Source organism: Haemaphysalis longicornis, unplaced genomic scaffold (genome assembly GCF_048455015.1).
Source record: "Haemaphysalis longicornis isolate Haplotype H1 unplaced genomic scaffold, Haemaphysalis longicornis Haplotype H1 scaffold_12, whole genome shotgun sequence".
Classification (NCBI taxonomy): Eukaryota; Metazoa; Arthropoda; class Arachnida; order Ixodida; family Ixodidae; genus Haemaphysalis; species Haemaphysalis longicornis.
The window spans coordinates 67010619-67019908 of record NW_027526225.1 but is presented as its reverse complement, the minus strand read 5'-3'; positions in this window follow the sequence as shown (position 1 = coordinate 67019908).

Here is a 9290-nt window from a genome sequence, read left to right as displayed (position 1 = left end):
GACGAGCGCCGCCGATGCCTGCCCAACCCGCCGGTCAAAACAGGCGGAGGTTTAGTACGGAGGACTGGCAACACTGCTCAGGAACAAAATGGCTGCCGTGGATCACGAAGTGGCGGTACTCTTAAGCGTAGCTTATTTAGTGACACTAGGGCAGGCTAGGCTTTAGGATAAGAGGAAAACATTGCAAGGTCCGACAGGAAAGCAAAAATGTGATGACTAAGGAGGGGGGCTCGTTTCCGGCTCGTTTGTTGACCTGTTTCTAGTGGCAAGTGCCTGGTAGGGCAGCCTGCAGGGTGTGGGAATTTCAAAAATGCAGAAAATATGCAAAGAACCAGAGGAAATTGACTGGTGAGGGGTAAAGGGTGGGAGAGCCCAGAGGTAATTACGGAAGCCTAGTGCAAGCGTTAACTTACACACACACACACAAAGGGAAAAAAGTGAAGGAAGGAAGTGGGGAATTTAGATTAGCAGGATGTGCGCGGAAACCGTAGGGGGGATGCGAGGATGAAAGAGGCTCGAAGAAAAGACCCAAGCGACACGTGGTTTCAGCGTGGGCGCGCTGACATGTTTGCCACAGTAATTACTCGCCTTTCTTCCATTCGCTTCTAGCGTGACCAATTCTCTTTTCAAGCATACCAGCGCCTGCTTCATCCTATTAGGTTCATTCACTTAGCCCCTTCTAGGTAACGACACTTGAATGCAGTTTTGCCGGAAACATTACCGCGTAGTTCATGAATCGCACTTCGCGTCATTTTATTAAATTGCGTCCTCCAGGCTGGGCAAGGACATTTGTGCTTTCCGGTTAACCCGCAAAGACACTTTCCATTTACTTGTTCTAAAGTATAACCACTTACCCACGTAATCCCAAATGCCACTCCCTCACCCATCACTTGTTCGGCTCCCCTTCTGTCTGTCACGGTTTCGGGGAATGCTGGACTCGACGCGCGACCCGTCTCCCGCGGGCGCGACGCACGACCCTTCTTTGAAGGGGCTATTTCTTGCCGACCACAGCAGGACACATTCCTAAGACGAAAAGCAAGGGCGTGCTGACGCGCTTTTCCCCAGTTCCGTATCTCGTTCTGCCGCCTTTATTTCTTTCTCTCCCCCCACCCCCTTCTTCTGTTAATTCCTAGGAGGAGGAGTGCCAATTTACCCCTTCCTGGACGACCTTTTGCATTTTTCTTTCCTCTTTGTGTTGTACCACGAGTCAATCATTACTTCTAAGTAGGGCGCATTGTAACGCACCTTTTCTCTTAAAAAGAGGTAGGGCAGTGCATTGCCCCTCATGTCTGTCTTCCGTTTTTTCTTGTTTTGCTGAATGATGACCTATGCTTTCTTTTAAGAGGGCGCACTGGTGCTGCAATGTACTGTAAATGTTACTATAAATGTTACAATGTACTGTAAATATATATATATATATATATATATATATATATATATATATATATATATATATATATATATATATATATATATATATATATATATATATATATATATATATATAAGGGTTGGCAGTCAAGAAAACCTCGGAAAGCAAAGGGGAGGAGGATATGGTCGTTGAAACAAATAAGGAATTTGGAAAACAAGAAAGGGGAGAAAAAATGCCCGCGAGGTGGGTCCGAACCCACGACCTCCAGAATACCGGTCTGGTGCGATGACCACTACGCTACCGGCGGGGCCACTTTAGCCTCCACATTCTGGGGTATTTATGTTCAGGTATTTTTTTTTCCTGCGCGTGGGGGTGGTAGCCAGCGCCAGTCGGACTGCTCGGGGCTGTGACTCGACGACCGGACCCCCTGTGACTCGGACCCTCGGGCTGTGACTCGAGCGTCTACGACATGTCGAGAGTGGTCGACTAGCGTTCAACCCTTTTAAGCTCCCTATAACACCAAGGCTGCCAGAACAGAGGCCCTCGCTATGCATGTAGCGAATCAGAATAGGAAATGTGGGGCTCGTTGAAATAAGACAGAAATAAGGGTTGGCAGTCAAAAAAACCTCGGAAAGCAAAGGGGAGGATATGGTCTGTTTCAATATGGTCTGTTTCAATATCTGTTTCAATGACCATTTCCGTGGTTTTCTTGACTGCCAACCCTTATTTGTGTCTTATTTCAACGAGCCCCTCATTTCCTATTCTGATTCGCTGCATGCATAGCGACGGCTTCTGTTCTGGCAGTCTTGGTGCCATAGGGAGCTTAAGAGAGTTCGACGCTGGTCGACCACTCTCAACATGTCGTAGACGCTCGAGTCACGGCCTGGGGGTTAAAAAGAAGGTCCCCTTCATACGGAGCAGTCCGAGTGGCGCTGGCTACCACCCCCAAGCGCAGGAAACAAAAATACCTGAACATAAATGCCCCAGAAAGTGGAGGCTAAAGTAGCCCCGCCGGTAGCGTAGTGGTCATTGCACCAGGCCGGTATTCTGTAGGTCGTGGGTTCGGATCCCACCTGGCGGGCATTTTTTCTCCACTTTCTTATTTTCCAAATTCCTTATCTGTTTTATTGACCATATCCTCCCCTTTGCTTTCCGAGGTTTTCTTGGCTGACAACCCGTATTTCTGTCTTATTTCAACGAGCCCCTCATTTTCTATTCTGATTCGCTGCATGCATAGCGAGGGCTTCTGTTCTGGCAGTCTTGGTGCCATAGGGAGCTTAAGAGGGTTCAAGGCTGGTCGACCACTCTCGACATGTCGTGGACGCTCGAGTCACGGCCGGGGGTTAAAAAGAAGGTCCCCTTCACCCCGAGCAGTCCGAGTGGCGCTGGCTACCACCCCCAAGCGCAGGAAACAAAAATACTTGAACATAAATAACCCAGAAAGTGGAGGCTAAAGTAGCCCCGCCGGTAGCGTAGTGGTCATCGCACCAGACGGGGATTCTAGAGGTCGTAGATTCCGATCCCACCTCGCGGGCATTTTTTCTCCACTTTCGTATTTTCTAAATTCCTTATCTGTTTCAATGACCATAACCCCCCCCCCCCATTGTTTTCCGAGGTTTTCGTGACTGCCAACCTTTATTTCTGTCTTATTTCAACGAGCCCCTCATTTCCTATTCTGATTCAATATATATATATATATATATATAGAAAACAGAAAGATATGGGACGAGGGACTCGGTAAGGATACATATCAAGGTTGGAGTCGTCATTGCCAGTGCTATTCGGCTTTTTCCGAAATATTGAATACGGCCGAATGACGTGTGTTTGTCACATTTCTTTGATACATTGATAAATAAGCGAAAATATAAGTCGAGAAAAAATCCGTCGTTTTTTCTGGGAGTGGGAGTCGAACCCACATCTCCGCATAACCGGTGCGGTGCGCTCACCATTACGCCATCCCGTAGCGGCTTCTCTCTCGACTTTACCGCGGGGGTTTATATTGGAGACATGGGTGTATATATATATATATATATATATATATATATATATATATATATATATATATATATATATATATATATATATATATATATATATATATATATATATATATATATATATATATATATATATATATATATATAGATATATATATATATATAGATATATATATATATATATATACCGGGGCAGTAAATACCGAGAATCCTATTTAAGTCACAAATTCTACTCCATGGAACCCGCTGGTATTATGCGTGTAGGGGCAACTTGGAATCTTTGCGATATTCACCGGGAATACAGCATTAAGCATTGTCGTGCATATACCTTATCCAAAGACTATGACCGTTTACTCTGCTCTGCACCTGGTCACGTGATTCTTTTTGTTTTCATTCCTTCGCTTCCAGCTAATACGCGCCCGCATCCCCCAACCTTTTCTTTTAGATTTCCATTTTATTTCCTTCATTTCTCTTTTTTTTCTCCGCTTTGTCTTGTGACCCGGACGTCACTATAACTTTATCTTTTCGTTTTTGAGTTTCAGGACGAGCCTCTTCCAGGGATGTTTCCCTAGGCGACACGTGCCTTTTCAACTGTCGTGTTATTGCTCTTTTCTCTTTTTGTGTGTGTGGGTTTGTGAACTTTCCCTCCCTGTATTTTTCTCTTTCTTTTTTTTCTCTTTCTTTTTTCTTTTTTCTGATTTTCTTCCTAGACCTGGTCATTTCCCCCTTTTCTCTACTTTATCTTTTGTCCTGAGGCTTGCCGATAGTTCCTGATAAGGACTCCACTTTCACCACCTGGTCTGCTTCCAGCTGTTCTGACAACCTTTCCGCATGCACCTGCTTCGCACGTGCACATGCACCTGAATGCACCTGCACCTGCACCCTCTCATCCGTTCTCTCCAAAAAATCCAGGAATTAACCCCCCCCCCCCCACCTGACTTCCCTCTGACCTACGTCGCAGCTAAAACTATACAACCTTCTTTACCCCTCAATATCTCCCCTGCCATACTCCCAAACAAATCAGCCTTCTCAATTTCACTTCAGTCTTTCCTTCTCTCCTTTCACATGGTGACCTACCCCTATATAAACCGTGCCTGCAAGGTGAAAGATTGTTCTGAGGAAGCAAGTCTCTTTGCTGAAATGTAGGCCACAATCCAAGCTTTTCCCTTGTTCGAAGTTTTTCTTTTCTTGTGTTCTCTACCAACTTCAAAGTTCTACTGCTCCCTGGATTTCGTGTGCGAAGATGGCGGAACAAGGTAAGCCCCCTCTCCTCTCCCTGGCACACATAGCTCTCATCGTTGATAGCCACTTTAAGTATATTCAGGACCACTTCCCTTCCAGACAACATTCACCATACATCAGCTTTCAAAGCGACGCCACAACCCATGACATCAGAAAACTGATTGACGCCGCCCCACGCAACATCCCTCACTTCATTCTTCACTTTGCACTAACGACTTAAAGAACAACACCTCTGAAAGCACCATCGAGGCCATGAAAACTCTTGTTCACGATGTTCAAACCAACAGGCCCAAAGCAAAGATAACCCTGACAACAGTACTTCCCAGGATCGAAAACAAACACAAGCCAGACATACCCCAGACACACAGACTTCGGAAAAGCAGGACCAACCTGACATTAACGAACGCACCCTCCACCCTCCTAGCACTTGGACTCCAGATGTAGATCAATCTCCATAATTAGATCTGTACTTAAAATCAGTATCAAGAGAAATATTGGCAACAATTAAGGGATCAAACAAGCGCAAGAACCTAACTCCGTCACAAGAAGTTACCCTGAATTGCCTATCAGCCAGAACCGACATAGTCATAAAGCCAGCCGACAAAGGCGGCAGCGTAGTTGTTTTACCTATGGGAAAATACAAAGATGAAGCTTATAGGCAGCTCAATAACCCTTGCCACTACAAGCCCTTAGATAACGATCCGAGCCAGGAATACTGCCTAAAAATCCTTCAGAGCCTCATTGATCTGCGATCTAGAGAATTAATAACGACTGCTGACTTAAATTTCATGAAACCGAATAATAAGCATGCAGGACGTTTTTACCTCCTCCCAAAAGTCCATAAAGTCCCCGTAGAATTATTGTTCACTGCCAACATTCCTGGCAGACCCATAGTTTCTAATAACAATACCCAAACCGAAGCACTATCTCTGTTTCCGAATCATTACCTATCCGACATTCCGGCGCTTCTTCCTTGATTCGTTCAAGACACCCCCACTTCCTCCGCATAATAGAAGAGATAAATAAGGGCGGGCGCCTACACAGTGGAACCCTCGTTACTCTTGACGTTGCCGCATTGTATACAAACATTCCGTTCATCGAAGGAATTGAAGCTATTTCAAAAGCTCTATCAGTGAACCCGCACCAACATGCGCCAGAAGTGTACATAACTTTGTTAAAACTAGTTTTAACTCTCAAATATTTTGAATTTGACTCTTCTTACTTTTTGCAAGTTTTTGGAACTAGCATGGGTACTCCATTCGCGCCGACCTATGCCAACATTTTCATGGGATAACTTGAAGCTACAACATTAAGCTCTTTTCCGCATAAACATCAGGTTTACCTCCGCTGCGTAGACGACATCTTCATGATTTGGGAACACGGTCGCACGACTCTAGAAACGTTTATATCTCATCTTAATTCTTCGCATCCGACTATTAAATTCTCCTGCCTGTATTATGAAAAAGAAGTGAACTTCCTAGATACTACCGTCATTCTAGACAACGGTAAACATAAAACCACGCTTTTTAAATAGCCAACAGACAGGCAGCAGTACCTAGATTATAAAAGCCATCACCCGAGACACTGCAAGCAAGGGATCTTTGTAGGACAAGCCACCAGGCTTAGAAGAGTGTGCAGTGATGACAGTGACTACGTAGAGCACCTAGACAAACTCAAGGCCACCCTTATGAACAGGTACCACCCCAAAAAGCTCGCTCGATCAGGCGTACCAACGTGTGTCTAATCTCAAAAGGGATGACGTGATCAACAAACAGCGACAAAACGAAAGGGCCAGGCCACCTGCCCTAAAAACTGAATATTCAAACGCCCTCCCGAACGTAAACAATATACTGCAGAAGTACTACCCCATTGTAGCCAGTAATGACCGACTTAAAAAGACTTTCCCGGAAGCACCAAGGGTTACCTACCGGAGAAACAAGAATCTAAAAGATATTTTAGTTTGCAAGGGTTAGGGCTTGGGCGAGTTGGTTCATGATTATAAAAGGGAAAACAGCGCAAACTCAGACAAGACACAAGAAGAAGGAGGTGACAAACACGAGCGCTCGTGTTTGTCACCTCCTTCTTCTTGTGTCTTGTCTGAGTTTGCGCTGTTTTCCCTTTTTTGATATTTTAGTGCATGCTAAAACAGGGCCTTCAAAGCAACCAGTCATAGCCAGCTGCTCCCGCCCCAGATGCAAGACTTGTAGGCACCTGCAAACAGACTGCTTTGTAAAAAGCACAGCCAGTAATTATGTCCACAAGATTAATTCAAGTTTTACGTGCACTTCACCAACATTGTGTATATGTTGGGATGCTCAATGTGCCACAAACAGTATATAGGCGAAACGACTCAACCTATCAGCCTACGGCTTAATGGTCACCGGGCAGATACTCTTAGCAAATCCTCCATAGCTGTAGCGCAGCATTTCAACCAACCAGGACACAATTTTGATGACCTTAACACAATTTTGATGACCTTAAGTTGTATATACTTCAGTCAAATTTTAAGACTCCTAGGGACAGGAAATACCGAGAATCCTGTTTAATTCACAAATTCAACTCCATGGAACCCGCTGAAATTAATGCGTCTAGGGGCAACTTGGAATCCTTGCGATATTCACCGGGAATACAGCATTAGGCATTATATACCTTGTCGAAAGTCTATGACCGTTCACTCTGCTCTGTACCTGGTCACCTGATTCGTTTTGTTTTCATTCCTTCGCTTCCAGCTAATACGCGCCCGCATCCCCCTAACCTTTGCTTTTAGAATTACATTTTATTTCTTTTATTTCTCTTTTTTTTCTCCGCTTTTTCTTGTGACCCGGACGTCACTCTAACTTTATCTTTTCGTTTTTGAGTTTCAGGACAAGCCTCTTCCAGGGATGTTTCCCTAGGCGACACGTGCCTTTTCAACTGTCGGGTTATTGCTTCTTCTTTTGTGTATGGGTTTGTGTACTTTCCCTCCCTTTTTTTCTTTCTTATCTTTTCTCTTTTTTCTTCTTTTTTTCCTAGACCTGGTCATTTCCCCCTGTTCTCTACTTTATCTTCTGTCCTGTATAGATGCAGTATGCAGTATAGATAGCATCACTTGTCAGGCTAATGCCGAAGCTAAGACGGAAAAAATGATAGAAATGCTTAGTTGGTGGCACGCGCGCAACCATATACACGAGGGCCAATGCAAACACAAGTATATCTACGTGGACGGCAGTAAAAAGGTTACACAGACGCGATCAGTGCGACAAGAAAGCCAGCGCGCCAACGCTTTCATTTAAACCCGATTTCATAGATTTGAATTTGTGAATAAGATACGATTCCCTGACTTCCCTATCATGATGTGAGCGGAAACCGGATTCAAGAATTGTTGCTTTTATTTTGTTGAATGAATGACAAACTACGTTGACATGTTGGGACAACGGTAGGTTCGGGAGGGTCTTAATATGCGACTTGTGATTATTAAAACGAAGTCTAAAAGACGTGCGGGTCTGGCCAATATACTGAAGCCGGCATTCGGTACACTCGAGCAGATAAATCACGTTTTAGGTTTCGCAAGTAAAATTACCTTTTATGTTTAGTGTGAAATTGGAAGCTGTACTGCTGGCAGTGGCAGTTGTCGTCATTTGGGGACAAATTTGAGATCGCGGTTTTTGGCAGGGTTGGCAGCCAATGCAAGGTGGGCGAGTGGTCTTAGACGAAGTGAGTGAATCGCGTAGGTTCGCTGCTCGTCGATAGACTACGCGAGGCGGATCTTGAAAAATGCGTTGGAACCTAACCTAACCTAACCTAACCTAACCTTATATAAAATTGACTATATAAACGAAGCCCTGAGACAATTATCCGACAGCTCTTTTTATAAACGTGTCGATGCCGATCCCATAGAAGAATTTAATGCCACTATCAAGGAAACCCTTCAAACTCTGGCACAGGCTAATAAAGTAGCACCAGACGCAATAAAATCCCTTGTTCCACTCAGTCCGGTAGCAGGTAGATTCTATCTACTGCCAAAAATACATAAAAAAGATAATCCAGGTTATCCGATCGTATCCGGAATTGGCACAGTGACAGAAAAACTATCCCTTTATGTAGACTCGCTTATAAACAATATCCCACCTAAGTTCCCTTCATTTGTAAAAGACACAAACCATTTTTAAATGATATCGTGGAACTCGACATTCCACCCGGTTCGCTGCTCGTGACTTTGGACGTAGCCTCATTGTACACTAATATACCTCACGATGATGGCACACGAGCTGTCGTTGAAACCTATGAAGCCTTCTGCGAATCAAGTCCGGTTGATGGTGACACACTGGCAACGTTGTTAAAACTGATTCTCGAGCTAAATAACTTTGAATTCGATAATGCACACTATATTCAGATAAATGGTACTTCAATGGGAACGAGGGTGGGACCAAGCTATGCTAATATTTTCATGTGTTCTCTCGAAACAGCATACCTGGATAAATGCGCTCTCAAGCCCTTCTATTATAAACGCTTCATAGACGACGTTTTTATAATTTGGCAACACGGCGAAAATGAACTTCTCTCCTTCATCTCTGGTTTTAACAACTGCCACCCCCGTATCTCCTTTTCGCACCAGTACTCGGCTGAAGTAATCAACTTTCTTGACGTCACAGTGACAGTTAAGGATGCGAAACTAAGTACGAATCTTTATAGAAAGCCCA